Source organism: Lissotriton vulgaris, chromosome 3_1 (assembly GCF_964263255.1).
Source record: "Lissotriton vulgaris chromosome 3_1, aLisVul1.2, whole genome shotgun sequence".
In the NCBI taxonomy this organism is placed as follows: domain Eukaryota; kingdom Metazoa; phylum Chordata; class Amphibia; order Caudata; family Salamandridae; genus Lissotriton; species Lissotriton vulgaris.
In genome coordinates, this window is record NC_141689.1 from 1,774,464,405 (window position 1) to 1,774,480,900 (window position 16,496).

General features: G+C 49.4%; 1 protein-coding gene across 15 annotated transcripts in view; it reads right to left on the minus strand.

Annotated features, from left to right (window-relative positions):
• Nucleotides 1-16,496, minus strand: part of BLTP1 (bridge-like lipid transfer protein family member 1) — a 1,831,302-nt gene that overhangs the window by 909,214 nt on the left and 905,592 nt on the right. The gene's annotated exons all lie outside the window — the stretch shown is intronic.

Genomic DNA, 16,496 nt, shown 5'->3' on the forward strand with positions numbered 1-16,496 from the left:
GCACAGTGCTGGAGCAGACCCATACTTCCCTAGAAAGCAGATTAGATGGCATCACAACAGACTTCATGCTCTTACGTGCAGACCATCAAAAGCTGGATGATCACGTGCATGACAATGTAGTTGCACTGGCAGACCTCCAGCCTAGATCCCATAATCATACGTGACCCTGCAGGACCTAATGGATTGAGTTTGCACCCTAGAGGAGAAGGTGGATGATACCGAGGGGGTTCACGCCATAATAATGTGTGGGTAATTGGTTTACTGGAGAGGGCAGAGGGTCAAGACCCGGAGGGCTACACAGAGTCCTGGATGAGAGAGTTACTCCCCCCGGGCTTACTCTCTCCACAATTTGTAGTTGAGCGCGCCCATATGGTCCCCGCCCTTAAGCCTCCTCTAGGAGCTAACCCGAGCCCTTTCTTCTTTCGCCTGCTAAATTTCCGGGACCGTGATGTGATATTAAGGGAAGTGAGAAGCACCCTGGTCCTAGTGTACAAAATGCCATGTCTCCTCCTTTCCCGCCTACACTGCTCAGGTGCAGAAAAGGCGCGCCACCTTCTGGGCAATTAAACAACAGCTAAGAGAGCTAGGTCTTCAGTACTCTTTACTCTTTCTAGCTCGCCTATGGGTCATCCAAAACTAACACCCAATACTTCGACACTCCATCTGAGGCCTGGGATTGTCTGGAAGAAAGTAACTGCGCCCAGGCCCGGGGTGATTTCCAGGTGCAAAAGAGGGCCAGTCGTAACCGTCAGAGAGGTAGAGGCAGAGACGCGCGGCAGAGGGCATCTCCCTTACCTGTACCGGAGCCTAAGCAGATTAGGTCGGAGCCCCAAGAAGCACTACAGGGGCCGGCCGCCCTCCAGCAAGCAAGACCATTGGCGTCGGCTGGCTCCATAGCGTCTCCATGGAAGCCTCATGGGGATGCTGACGCAGCACTGGAATGGTCAACGGAGGCTAGCTCACCTCACCTGCCGGACATTACGCCTCAGACATCAGATAAAAATATTTGATGTTACATATGTTGTCCCTCTTTTAGCCAGATGTAAAGTGGCGGTATTGCTCAACCAATCCTCATACCCGCTCCTGGCACCTCATGTTTCACACTTATGTTGTGACATGCATATGCAACGCTCCGGAGTAATACACCTCATAATGTTACTTATGTGTGGATGGGCCACACAGGCTCATTCCTACTCTCCACACACCCTTTCGCAGTCATCCTATGTGCCACAGTTAGGAACAATTTTTTGGGTCGACCCCTCTCTTGGGGTACGCTCTTATTCAGAGACACTCCTGAAGTGTAAATCAGCAGCGAAAGCGGAGTTTGGCAGATTCCCAACACCCTCATAACTAGTTTTACTGTCATAACCTGGAATGTTAGGGGTGCACATACTCCCACTCGAAGGTACTCTATATATGCAGACTTACAACGTAGAGCAGCTAACATCCCTCTACTACAGGAAATACACTTGACAAGCCCAGAGCTGTCCAGCTGCACCGCCACTGGCGTGGGTGGGCTACAGCACTAACTATTCATCCATAGCGAGAGGTGTATTGATCTGAGTGAAGGTGGAGGGAAGAAGAGGTGGTGGCGGATCCCACTGGGCAATATGTTCTCCTCAAGGGTAGACTTAATGGGCAACCCATTCACCTAGGCTCTATTTATGCCCCGAACACTGATCAGAATGCCTTTCTTTGCAATCTTTTGGCGCTCCTGCCCCGCTGCTAACATGTCCCATGGTTTTTGGGGGGGGTGACTTTAATTCAGTCTTGGAAGTCTCAATTTATCGCTCCTTCCCTCCCCCCTAAACCGCACTACAGCCTCTATTCGAACGCACACTTCCTGCGCACTAAGATGAAGCACTGTTCACTGACGGATGTCTGGCGCGAGCGCAACCCTGATGTGTGGATGTACTCTTTCTACTCATCAGTTCATAACCTACATGTGCAACTAGATCTCATACTGACCTCAGCAGCTCTGATCCCCCTAACCCAAAACGCATAGTACCTGGATCGAATACACTCAGATCATAACCCGCAGATAATGCATCTTAGCTGGGAGGCGAGGGCCCCCCTGGTCCCTACCTGGCTGATACAAATAGCAGCATTGGAAGATCAGGCGTTCCGTGGCTCGCTGGAGACTGCAGTGATTGACTATTTCGAGCACAATGTGGGCTCCACTGACTCACCCTTGACAGAATGGGAGGCCTTTAAAGCCGTGATCAGAGGGCACTATTTGAGCCACATATGGAGCATTCGTAAACAACTAGACGCATCACTATCTACTATTGAGCGGCAACTCCTCCGCTAGGAAACATTAGCCATTACCTGACCTGAAGCAAAAACGCAAGTAGACGACATTCAAGCTGAACAAGCAGAGTTACTAGAAAAGCTGAGCTGTCGCATCTATTTTTCTCACTCAGCTTGCACTCACTCAGCAGAAGATAAAGCAGGTAAACTACTGGCCTATTTAATCGGCAAGAACACCAACACCGTCCTATACAGCTGGTAATGGATGGGTTAGGGCAAAAGAGGTACACATGAGACATTCACACAGTAATGACGAAACACTATTCCAGACTGTATGCATCTGGCTCGAGAGGGGGCGATCAGCACATAGAGGCATTTTTGGATGCTGTCAACTTGCCTACAGTAACAATTGACCAGCACCACCTAGCATTGGACTCTCCCTTGACAGAGGATGGAGTCCGAGAAGCACTGATGTCGCTAGCATCCGGGAAAACACCAGGACCAGACGGGCTCCCAACTGAATTCTTTAAGACCTATGCGGAAAACCTAGTGCCCTGACTGCATGCCTTAAACACCACTGCAACAAGTACCATGGCCCTACCGCCCTTAATGTGCATGGCTAATGTGGTCTCCTTACCGAAGGTGGGTAGGACCCAACATCCCCTGGATCGTATAGGCCTCCAGCGATCTTAAATACGGACTAAAAAATATTAGCAAAGATCCTAGCTAACCGGCTAGTGCCGTGAATCCCCGCCCTTATGCACCCAGACCAAAACGGGTTTGTTCCTGCCTGTAACACTGCCCTAAATATTTACCATTATTTTAGGGTGGCGGAGTACGCCCCTTTGACTTGGCCCCAATTGGGCTGCTTGGTGCTGGACCTCAAGAGAGCTTTTGATTCTCTTGAGTGTGACTACCTCTTTGCATCCTTACCTAGATTTGGCATAAGACCTTACTTCCTTAACATGATTAGACTACTATACAAGCGCCTGATGGTCCAGGTTAAGACAGGACCTTATATTTCAGCCCCGATAAAAGTGGGACGAGGGACCAGACAGGGCTGCCCGTTATCCCCTCTCCTCTTCTCGCTAGCAGTTGAGATACTGACAGCATACATCCGCTCGCACGTCAACATGGGTATCCCCCTTGGGAGACTGCATGCACACAATCTCACTATACGCCAATGACTTGCTGCTGTGTGTGAGAGATCTCCATGCCGTCCTGCCATCCTTGGACCTAGCGCTAACATTATTTGCCAAAGCATCAGAGCTGGTTGGCAATGGCTTAAAGTCTATTCTCTCTCCTTTCTTACAGGCAACCACAGACCCGAGATACTCCCTTGGAGAAGTTCCTGTGCCATGGTGTACTGATGCTTTCAGATACCTAGGGGTACGTGTATACCCAAACAAAGAGGCCTTATCTGAGGGAAATATAGTCAGAGCCACCACTGCCATCTAGTCGCAAATGAGTTGCTAGAAGACCCTCCCATTAGGTGCCTCTGGTAGAATTGCTCTCACAAAGATGGTGATTCTCCCTCGCCTCCTCTATTACTTCACCATCCTACCTCTTGTCATCTCCACTTCCTTTTTCCGTAAATGGGAAAAGACAATCAGGGATTTTATCTGGGGGATGTCGAGGCATAGAGTTCCCATGAGGAAACTATATTTGCAAACAGGGCAAGGAAGGTTTACAGTGACCAATTTCGAACACTATTACGCCCAGTTGCAGTGGATAGCCAGATGGCTGTCTTCTCGGCACCTGACAGACACAGCCTCATTGCAGCCACCAGTATCACACCATACCTTACTTGGCACATTCCATCCATGCGCGAAACCTGGGAGCACTATTCCATCCATGCGCAAAACCTGGGAGCACTATTACTCACCATAGCATACACATGCTACAGCAGATGCCTCTTTTCTCACTAGAGACACCACACATTACGCCCATGCCATCCCCTTGCTGGGCACGCCGCGAGGAAGCACATACACCACAGCAGCCAAACTACGGAGCTGGAACATGGTGGGCATTCACGAAACAGGGGACCTTTATCTTGATGGCTCCCTCATCCCATTCTCAGAGCTTATGTACGAGGAGAATATGCACCCTGGACAAATCCTATTACATTGTGCAGTCATAGCCTCCCTATCATCTAAATGGGGCAATCTTACCTCAGACTCACCCACACACCATACGATTCAATACCTACATGTGATGAGATGGGGACACCTGACTCGTTTGTTTGCGTCATCTTTCGACAACACACAGCAATTGCCCTTACCCCACTAAGACAACATTGGGAGGAGGATATGCATGGGCGTCCGCAGGCATTTTTCCAGGGGGGGCAAAATGTTAACGTCATCGCCATCCTCCGACATGATGTGTGCCAGGTGGGGCACAAGAAACACTGGGGCGCAGAACTGAGATAAGCTCAATTAAATGCCCGGAATCCAGGACATGTGACTGACCCTGCCACAGGCCAACAAACACCGCCTGTAGGGAAAACGCTAAACTTTCTGACAAGGTGCTTTATCTCTGTCTGCTAGGTGTGCAGACTTCCAGGTCCTCGATCCAACACCAATCAAGGCTGTCTTCAGAACGATTCGATTTTTATCAGAATACTTTAAAACAGCCTGTGATTAAAGAACCAGATTAAATATACTGTATGCACAGTGTATGTTAGGGATTATTTGCAGCACACATATTTACCAACATTGGCTTCTTGGTGCTAGAATTCATGATAACTTTTAAAGTTAAAGCATAGCGCCAAAGTTAGTAATAAATAATGCAGCAATCACACACGCCAGTGATTCGCCAATGGGTGCTCCCTTTACTAGAAATCCCCTGGCATTGCTAAATTTTACACACATTCAATTAATTTATACAAAATAAAATGTATAGGTCCAAATGTTAGCTATGTTTTTGAAAAGAAACTTAGAGTCACTCTACATGTAGTCAATGTCAAACTGACAACGTGCGCACGTTTAGGGATACAATAATGGCCAGCTCCCTTATGTGGAAGCCCCGCACCGTAAATGTGTGGCACATGCGGCGCCCGCAGCGGCGGCACATCATAGGTCCAGGGATGCTGAGTCTTACACAGTGGTCGAAGTGGGGGAAAAAAAGTAGGGGAACAGTGGGCGGAGAATCAGAGGGTGGGAATAACCCAAGGATTGGATTTGTGGGTGGAGCCAGAGGTGTGGCCAGAATGCGCAGACATCCCAATATTTAGTATTTGTTTGGCATTTCACTGGCCAGTTTAATCAACCAATGGATATACATGATTATTTAAGGTTATAATGAGTTATTGACATTAAAATATAGTCACAGAGTGGGATATGCTTCTAATCACAGAATGTACCAAATACGATAAAATGTGGAAACACAAGCCATTTGTCTCCGAGCCATGGAGTTTCTGTCATCAGCACTTCTCCCTTTTTCCACAACAGCAGTTCAAACATGAATGGCAAAATAACCTAGTTTGCTAATGTTTTCTCTAAAATTATGGCTCTGCCATATTTACCTCATAATGAAAGATCTGCTGCATGATCTGACCATTTAAACTAATAAATTGTTTGTAGCTCAAACATATCAAAAGTTAATATAAAATGTGACTTTTGTTGCTGCGGAGTGGATGGCCTATTGGAAAGGTTGACTGGTCACCTTTCTCACTGCAGCGTTTGTATGTTACACTGGTACTAATAAGGCAAAATCTTTCCAGAGACTGTTAGCATGTGTACACACGTCAAAATAATAAAATATCTGAAAATATACTGCATTACGCTGCAGCCTTTTTTTTAATGCATAATTTAGTCAACACTACGGCATAATGTTGTCATCCTTTGCTGCATAATTAATTCCAGTGGCCCCACAGCAGGCAGCACATGTTAAAAGTGCTTGTGAATGAAGCAGGGAGAGTTTGAAGTTTGCCAACTTAGTTTGGTGAGCGTTCAAATCCTGCATTGCCAATCCCTGGTGAGTTGCAGCCACTACTTCTGAAACAAGGCCAATGGAGGTACCTATGGGTGAGGCAGACTGGCCTCAAGGGCAGGGCCAGCCATAGCACTGGTGGTGTCCTGTGCATTAATGTTTGTTAGTGCCCCCCAATGACCACCTCTGCCATGGATTCCCTCACTGCCACCCTTTAACTGTGCCCCCCAAGTCTCCATAACAACTCTCTCTCTCAGATGCATTTAATTTGATTTACAGTGCCACTAATACCATTGTAGGGTGTCAGAGCACTTTACATCACACACATTACACAGAGACAATCAATATGTGTGTAAATCACTGTATAGAAAATGTTACATAAGACTAAGGACTACAGGGTGTAGGAGTCACATGACAACCATACTAGTAGCCCGTATAGTTTTATAGTGATTGGTCTGGAGAAATAATCAAATACGGGGGGGAAATAACGCTCTAATTTATACTGTGCAGTTTGTATGCAGCTCTTAGATGACAGTTCATCTCTCACTGTTCTAAGTTAGGATTTTAACTTATAAACTGCAAGTAACAAAAGGATCTCTCTGTCAAAAGCAGTAGCCCACTGACCTATTTACATTATGTGCACTTTGTGAACTGCATGGCGCATGTTCTTTGCAGTCGGTACATTAACCCTCTGAGCTACCTTTCCATGAGTCAAAACTTCCACTAGACAAAATTCTGATCTCTCTCTAGGAAGAACATTAATCACCAGAGTCATCATGACATGTTTATTGTTGCCGAAAATTGCTGGAGGCCAGGAAGGAGGCAGCAAGCATTTTTAAAACCATAATATACTTGCAAACATGATGCCTCCATCTAAAGTTAGCACCAGGTGCGGTCACACTGGTTGCACCGCCCTACAGCTGGCCCTTCTCATGGGTCCTGTGACCTCAGTGACTGTTGTTCTAGGGTGTGCTGCTTCATAGGCCTGCCCGCAAGACTGGAGGTGAACTTCAGCATGGATAGTGGTTGACAAGCCTTGAAGGTTAACCTACACTTGTCATGCTAGGGTCCACCTGCTGGTGCGAAGACACCAGGACTTCTAAGGTGTTGTGAAGCCTTCTAAGGTCTAGCATGTGATTGTGCTCTCGCAGGAGAGTGGTCTGGTGGACTGGTTATTAAGGCTGGACCTGGTTCCCAGTTCCAAATTCAGCAGCTCTGACCATAGTGCCACATCCTCTCCCCCACTGAACACCGTACTGCCCCACTGAGAAAAACTCCCACTGTTTTCAACTACAACACAATTGTTGCCCGCTATAAACACCTGGATGCGGCTCAATATAAATTACGCACTAGACAAGAGCAATATGCGGCCTACAAACAAAAAGTAACAACATCCTGGAAAAAACAAACACTTATAGGGAATGCAACATTTAGCAAACCATGGGAAATGTAAGCAGGAACAACGTGGTTCCCTTAATGCTTTTACACTCACTATTCAGAAATCAGTGAGTGCTTTTGCCTGAAAAGTTAAGGACACGACTACAGGGCCCTGAATGGACCCATTTCAATGGCCATTGCTTATATCCTTACAAAACGTAAGCAGTATGGTAAAAAGACCACATACCTGGACGCAGAGCCGCAGCACATATTTTGTTTTCCAATTCACACATTGCAGTACCTCCAGGATTGGTGCACTAGTTCCAAGTCCAGGGAAAACAAAGACAAGAAAACAAAAATAGCGCTTCACTGGCAAACTCTGTAAAAGTGGTGCTAATGTGTTTCAGTGTGAATAAAATCAGTTTGGCCAGTTTGCTACCACTCTGGCTTACTTTATTTAGTTATTTATCTATTTTTCATATTTGTAGCCTTTTATTCCCAATGCTTCACTTAATATGTCAGAAAGATACGACATTTCCAGCAAAAGCGTCTTTCTTTTTTGGATCCATTTCACAGGGAAGCAAATAAAAGAAAGGAGAGGAAAGAGAGTTAGAGCCCAGTCTTGAAGTCATGGTTTTCATGGGCGTCAGCAGGGGGAGGGCAAGGAGGGTCGTTCCAGGGGGGGGGGGCAAGCGCCCCTCCTTGACCCCCCCCCCCCCTGCGGACGCCCATGAGGATATGGGGTGCGCATTCACAGACAAGGAGTGGACCGCTGCTTTGGAAGGTCCGAAGTATGTCCCATGCAATCAGCGTTTCAAGCAGATTCAATTTTTCTTACTGCACCGGGCATACCTTGCCTTAACCCACTTTAATAAGTATTTTCACCTAACCAATGCAGCTTGCCCTAGATGCTACTTACCGGACGCAGACATACTGCACATGTTATGGCATTGCCCTGCTCTAGGAGAATACTGGACAAACGTAGCAACTACACTGGTCAATTGCACAGGGCACTACATCCCTTTTCTCTTTAGTGGGAATAAGAAAAACAGAGCCGCCTCCTGATTTCTAGACTTGGGGCTAGCCACAGCAAAACGCTTGATCACCAGAGAGGGAAATCCCAGATAGCCTCCCACACAATAGCTTGGCACCGATCACTGCTCAACTGGGCTAGGGCGGAGGGAGTGGCCTTGCGCAGAGCAGATCTGTCGGGTCTTTGCAAGTTTACCCTGGCCAGTAGCTGGTAGACTATAGTAACAGACCTACAGAGCCTAGATGCAGCTGCGGAGAAATGCAAATGCTACTTACCAGTATGCATCTGTTCTTGGCATGTAGGGCTGCTGACATTCATATCTGCGCATAGATCGCCGCCTAGTGTTGGGTCCGGATGATTGCACATTGTTGTCCTGGAAGAGTCTTCAAAGTATCACGAGATAGGTGGCTCCTCCCCTGGACTACAGTGCGCATGGGCATCGCCTCCATCCCCAGATTGTTTTTAGCTATTGGCAGAGATGGAGTGAACTATGTGAGTGATGACCATGCTATGAGCATATATATATATGAATACTGCTGCTGCTACAGGCGCCGGGGAGGAGGGCGGGCGATATGAATTTCAGCAGCCCTACATGCCAAGAACAGATGCATACTGGTAAGTAGCATTTGCAGTTCGAGGCATGTGGGCTGCTGAATTCATATCTGTGCATAGAATACATAGCAGTCCCCCTCTTATCGGCGGCCGCCCGTGCCAGCTGCAGCAGTTTGAAAAAGTGTTCTGAGAACAGCCTGACCAACAGCTGCCTGCTGTTTAGAGTGCACGTCTACACAGTAATGTTTAGTAAAAGTATGTGTGGTAGACCATGTGGCTGCTCTACAAATATCCTCTAAGGGAATGTTCCCAAGGAAAGCCATAGAGGCCCCCAACTTTCTGGTGGAGTGGGCTCTTGGTGGAATAGTGAGAGTGCGTTTAGCCTTAGCGTAACAGATCTGAATACATTTCACGATCCACCTAGCGATACCAGCTTTGGAAATAGCGTTTCCCTTGTGATGTGAGGCAAAGGCAACAAAAAGTTGCTTGGTCTTTCGAAAATCCTTTGTCCTGTCAATGTAGTACATTAAGGCTCTTTTAACGTCAAGGGTGTGGAGCATCCGCTCCGCCAGCGACTCAGGGTTTTGAAAAAACACTGGCAACTCAATTGTCTGGTTTATGTGGAATTGAGATACAACCTTGGGTAGAAATTTAGGGTTGGTGCGGAGCACCACCCTGTTAGCATGTACTTGGAAAAATGGTTCTTGGATGGTGAGTGCCTGCAACTCACTAACCCTCCGTAGCGATGTAATTGCTACTAAGAAAGCCACCTTCCCAGTCAGAAACTGAAGCTCACAAGAGTGCAGTGGCTCAAAAGGAGGACCCATCAGCCGTGTAAGAACCACATTGAGGTTCCATTCTGGTGCTGGTGGTGTCCGTGGTGGAATGACCCTTTTGAGTCCTTCCAGAAATGCCTTGATAGCAGGAACCTTGAAAAGTGAAAGGTGTTGCCTATTCTGGAGGTATGCGGCCATAGCAGACGGGTGAATGCGGATGGAAGAATACGCCAAATTGCATCGGTACAGATGGAACAGGTAACAAATGATGTTCTGAATGGAAGCATCCAGCGGGTCAATGTCGTGGTTTACACAGTAAACGACAAACCGCTTCCATTTAGCCGCGTAACATGCTCTAGTAGTGGGCTTCCTTGCCTCCCGAATGACGTCCATGCAATCGGGGGGAAGATTGAGGTAGCCAAACTCTAGGACTTCAGGAGCCAGATCGCCAGGTTGAGCTGTTGCGGATCTGGGTGCTGAATGTCGCCATGGCTCTGCGTCAGAAGGCTGGGTGTGAGATGAAGCCTTTGATGCGGTACCACGGAAAGTTCCAGAAACGTGGTGTACCATGGTTGGCGAGCCCACGTTGGAGCAACCAGGATGAGAGTCATCGAGTGCTGCCTGAGCTTGCGCGCCACCAGCGGTATCAGAGGTGCTGGGGGAAAAGCGTACGCAAATCTGCCTGACCAGTTCATCCATATCGCATTGCCCTGCGATTGCGGGTGTGGGAACCTGGCGGCGAAGCTTTGGCATTTTGCGTTCTCCCTTGTGGCGAACAGGTCTATCTCTGGATGACAAAAATAAATATATGACCCCACCTTCGGAAGTACGGTTGGAGTACTGATGGATGTATCTCCCACTCGTGCATTTGGTGGCTGTGCCTGCTGAGCAGGTCCGCCATCTGATTGTCCTTGCCTGGGAGATGCTCCGCCATGAGGAATATGTTCCTCTGAATAGCCCACTTCCACATGCTCTGAGCCAGATGAGACAGCTGCGGAGAGTGTGTGCCTCCCTGCTTCTGAATGTAGTACATGGCCGTCATGTTGTCCGTCCGGATCAACACGACCTTGTTGCACAGATGTACTTTGAATGCCTTTAAGGCCATGAAGATCGCCATCAGTTCCAGTACATTGATGTGCATCTTCCTTTGCTGTAGTGTCCATAGTCCCTGCACTGTGTAGTGGAGTACATGCGCTCCCCATCCCTGGAGAGAAGCGTCCGTCGTCAGGATAATCTGTGGCACAGGCTCTTGGAACGGTCGGCCCTTGCAAAGGTTTTGTGGATTCCACCAATGCAGAGAGTTGTATGCTCGACCGCTCACCAACACTAGGTCTGTTAGTTGCCCGTGAGCCTGAGTCCACTGACGTGCTAGGCACTCCTGAAGCGGACGCATATGTAACCTCGCGTGCGGGACGATGGAGATGCAGGAGGCCATCATGCCTATCAACTGCATGAACACCTTCGCTGGAAGCGAGTGCTGAGGCCTGAATCGTTGGATCAGCGTCTAGATACTGGTGATTCTCACTGAATTTGGCTGCGCAGTGGCTGCCAGAGTGTCTATTGTCGCGCCCAGATACTGCCGTATATGGGCGGGTTGGAGATGGGATTTTGGGTAATTCAGTGAGAACCCCAGATCGTGCAGGAGATGAATGGTGCGGGACACGTGGTCGGCGCACTGCTGTTCTGACTTTGCCTGAATGAGCCAGTCGTCCAGATAAGGATAGACGTGGATGTTCTGGCGTCGTAGATGCGCCGCCACAGTCGCCAGGCATTTTGTAAAAACTCTTGGCGCTGTGGTGACCCCGAAAGGCAGAACCCTGAACTGGTAGTGCTGGTCTTGAATTGTGAATCTGAGGTACTTCCTGTGTGAAGGATGCAGGGTAATGTGAAAGTATGCATCCTTGAGATCTAGCGTAGCCAGGAAGTCCCCCTGCCGAAGCAGAGGGAGAACCTGCTGCAACGTGAGCATATGGAAGTGTTCTGACAGAATGTACCAGTTGAGGGGCCTGAGGTCCAGGATGGGCCTGAGGGATCCGTCCTTTTTGGGGATTAGAAAGTACAGAGAGTAAACTCCTGTTCCCCTTTCTTGCAGTGGCACGAGCTCTATTGCCCCTTTTTGCAGCATGGCTTTGACCTCCTGCTGCAACAAGTGCAAGTGCTCGCCGGACATAGGACGGCTTCTTGGAGGTATGTTTGGTGGAGTGGAAGTAAGTTCCAGACAGTAACCGTACTGGATAAGAGATTTGACCCACCTGTCCGTGGTGATGGATTTCCACGCGGGCAGGAACTGCTGGAGTCTCCCCCCGACCGGTGTTGTGTGGTCGGGGGGCAGTGACAAGGCGTCACTGTTTGTTGGTGGTGGAGGACCTGGAGCTGTTGTTTCCACGTCCTCTGCCTTTGACGTTGTTGCCCCTGTAGCCACCTCTACCCTTGTTGGTGTATGAGGTTTGGGTGTTGCTTTTAAAGTACTGCGTGGATTGTGATGCCTGACCCCTTGAGGTGCCTCTGTTATTGGAGCGGCGAAAGGAACCACCCCGAAACTGCTGGGATTGGAGGGCCCCCATAGACTTAGCAGTGTCCGTGTCTTTCTTCATTTTTTCAAGGGTTGCATCCACTTCAGGGCCAAACAGGTGGTCTGGATTAACTGTTTGATTTAAGATGGTTGTCTGTATGTCTGGTTTAAACCCTGATATCCTAAGCCATGCATGTCTACGCAGTAACACACTAGTGTTGACAGCCCTGGAGGCGGTATCAGCCACGTCCAGTGCACACTTAATGGAAGCGTTGGTGATTAGCTTCCCCTCCTGAATTAACATTTCAGCACCCTCTTTGTACTGGCCAGGTAAGTGCTGCAGAAGTGTTTCTAGGGTGTCATAGTGCGCCCTATCGTAGCGTGCAAGTAGGGCCTGCATGTTTGAAATGCGCCAAATATTAGCTGCCTGTGCAGCAATACGTTTTCCTGAGGCTTCAAAGATCTTCGATTCTTTATCTGGGGGAGGAGCATCACCTGTGGTTTGCGAGTTCGCCCGCTTGCGTGCGTTGGATACAACCAAAGAGTCCAGTGGCAAGTGTCCCTTGATGTACGTTGGGTCAGTGGGCGCTGCCTTGTATTTTTTGTCAATACGAGGATTGATGACCCGCGCCCGAGTGGGATCCTTGAAAACCTCAGGCGCGTGCTTCAGCACCCCCTTGAGCATAGGCAATGTCTTGACAGTCTTTTCAGCCACTGAGAAGGTGTCAAACAGAAAATCGACATCCACTGGGCCCGCATGGAGCTCGACATCATGGTTAGCCGCAGCTCTCTCAATCAGAGCGTTGAAGGCTGCTGAGTCCTCTGTTGGAGAAGTTTTTGCTGCAAAAAGTTGTGGTTCATGACCTGACTGAGGGTCCTCAGGGTCGCCTCCAGCAGACCAAGGTTCATTGGCCCCCTCCGGATCCGAGTACGCTGGATAATTGTACTCGTCCTCCTCATCCCCGTCGCCTTCCCCAGCGATAGAGTGAGCTGGGGAGAGTTCTAAATTCTGTGGAGATGCAGGCTCCACAGGGGCAGAAGTACCCGAAGAGTCCAACTTCTTTTTGAGTGGAATACGAAAATGTTCCAACACTGGCTCCGGGGTGATCTTCCTTTTAAGGAGAGAGAGTTTGCCTGTGTTTGCGTTGATGATAACCTCTCGACGCTCCTCGTCCGCGAGTGGCTGGAGCCGAGGCTGCGACACCACCAATGATGCTTTCGGCGCCGACACCAGCTTCGAGGGCGCCCCGGGCCCGTGTTTTGGAGCGAAAGCCTTCGGCGTCGTCTTCGGCGGCAGCGTGAAATGGATTGGCGTCTGCGCCTTTGCCGGTTTCTGTGGAGGCTTCGGCACCACATCCTTCGGTCTGGGAGCCAATGCGTCCTTCCGAATACGTTGAAGGGACTCCGTGACCTTCTTGGTCAAGGACGGTGAGGGCTGGACCGGCTCGAGCGATTCCCCCGAGTCCGGAGTCGGGTCGGCGATCAAAGGCCCGGCTTCGGAGCCGACACATCACCACCCTTGGCCTTGTCGACCGGAATCGGCGCAGCCAGAGCTTCGGGATTGTCTTGACGAGTCTTCGAGGCTCTTTTCGGGTCGTCGACCTTCTTCGGCGCCGACGCAGCCGCGTCGGTCGCCTTCGCCTTCGACACCGGGGTCTGCGGGTCGGCCATCTTAGCACGGCTCTTGATGTCGGCGGCCATTTTGGACGTCTTAGGCGCTGAGGCCTTTGGAGCCTTTAGTTTCACCAGTGCGACTTTCACTTTCGGTTTCGACACCGCTGGTGTGGACCCTGATGGCTTCACTTTCGGTTTCTGTACCGGGAGTGGCGCATCACCAATGTCCGTGGCCGGGGCCGGAGGCGGGGCCGTGGGACGAGTAGTAAGGTCTTGGGTAAGGCCCGAAGGCGATCCCTCGACCTGGGCCGTATAATGGGGATTGACCCCTGAGTCAGTCTGAGGATGCTCCTCCTCTGAGCTATCCTCCACGGTGGCAATGGCCCAGTCGTCGTCCCCTACCTCTCCGACGACTTCCTCAAACTCCTCGTCCCCCGCGTCGTAGTTGTCATCCTCCGACGCCGGGCTGGAGTCCGAAACTTGTAGGACGGTGTCGTCATCAACGTCTTCCTCAAAGATGTTGTCCGGCGGGGGCGCCGATAACTGGGCCTGGAGCCTAGCGTCCCTACGAAGCTTGAGAGTCTTCTTGCACCGGAACTTGGAGCAGGCCATACACCTGGCCTCATCGTGGTCCGGCGACAAACATTTGTTGCACACTGGGTGCACGTCGAGGTGTGAATACTTTGAGGTGCACACCGGGCACCTCTTAAACGGAGTTCGTTCCATGTTGAATAGTCTGGAGCGTCGTGTAGGCCCGACCGCGCCGACAGCACGCGGAAGGGCAGCAAGCGTTCGGAGCCGAGGAACAAACAGTCCCGAACGATTGACAATACCGACGCAAAACCTAAAGACCTTTTGGTCTCAAGTTAGAAAAGTTAAACAACTATCGATTCCGACAGAGGGAACCGAAACACATCCGAACCCAATGGCGGAAAAAAACAATCTGGAGATGGAGGCGATGCCCATGCGCACTGTAGTCCAGGGGAGGAGCCACCTATCTCGTGATACTTCGAAGACTCTTCCAGGACAACAATGTGCAATCATCCGGACCCAACACTAGGCGGCGATCTATGCACAGATATGAATTCAGCAGCCCACATGCCTCGAACTCAAGAGAGATCACGGCACCAGCCAAACCAACACTTGGGTTCTAAGAGCACACACAGAGAGGTCCAGGAAGAGTAGAGCCTTACTAACATAGTCTGGGCCCCGGAATCAAGGGTTTATCACCATTTACATCTGGCGGGGATCACACTTTTCAGCACACCAGGCAATAGGTCTCAGGCGATCACCCAATACTTTGTCCTCATCCACAGTTCAAATACGTGATGCCTCATGTTCAGAACATAGATACGTTGTGTACCACAATGTCTCACCAAGGCCATTATTGTTAATGTAATGCAAATTTCCTAGTAATGTAATGCAAATTTCCTAGTAATAATCCGAAATACCACACGCGCAAGCTGTTACTGCATATCAGAAAGCTGTACCATGAGCTGCATTGCCCTAATACTGTTATGATGTATGATGTAATTGCATTGTTGTAATTGTTTGGGAAAAAAATAAGAAATGTCAATAAAAAAGATTTAAACAGAAATAGAGGTGTAGAGTTGACCGGTTCAGGTGGAGGACCCTCCCCTGCTGCTGCGATACAAGATCCTCCCGAACGGGCAGCCTGATCGGAGGATCAATGCTCATTTTCAGAAGCTCTGGATGCCAGACTCTCCTTGCCCAGTCCGGAGCCACAAGAATGACTTGGGCCAGGTTGCTCCTGATCTTCTTCAGAACCCTGGGCAGGAGTGGTATGGGCAGAAAGGTGTACAGCAGGCCTGAGCTTCACTCACAACGAAAGGCGTCGCCGAGCGACAGCCGTCATGGAAAATCCAGCGTGCAGTATTGCTGACACTGTGCGTTCTCTTTGAAGACGAACAGATTTAGCCAAGGATCTGACACTAATGATTTTATAATTTCTTTGCCCACTTGGGAATCAAGGAAGGCCACAACGTCAATCATAAAGAAGTCCTACAACCTAGCAAGTGCTAAGGAGGTTTTAAACAAAGGATGCAGTCCCCAAGTTACTTCCGTGCAAATTCATTGTCATAGTGGATCTGGTACAGGAATTTCAAGGCAGGAAACTCCAGGGCCTCCTCCACCAGCAATAGGCCAAACAACAGAATTCATCGAGGTGGGTGATCTTTGAGACCCTGCTTCCAAAATTTGATGTTAAAAATAGAAAGAAATCTGGAACTTACTCCAAATCTGTTTAGAACGAAGGAGGAGGCAAGGGAATCCCCTACGAGATGCAATTTTCACTCAGTAAGGAAGACCTGTACTCGACAACACACCATCGCAAGTGCCCTAATATGGCAGTCTACAAAAATGGAGGTACAAATAGACCTTCTACAATCGATAGCGCAGCGCCTTGTGAACTTAAGCTCCAGGATGGAGGTAA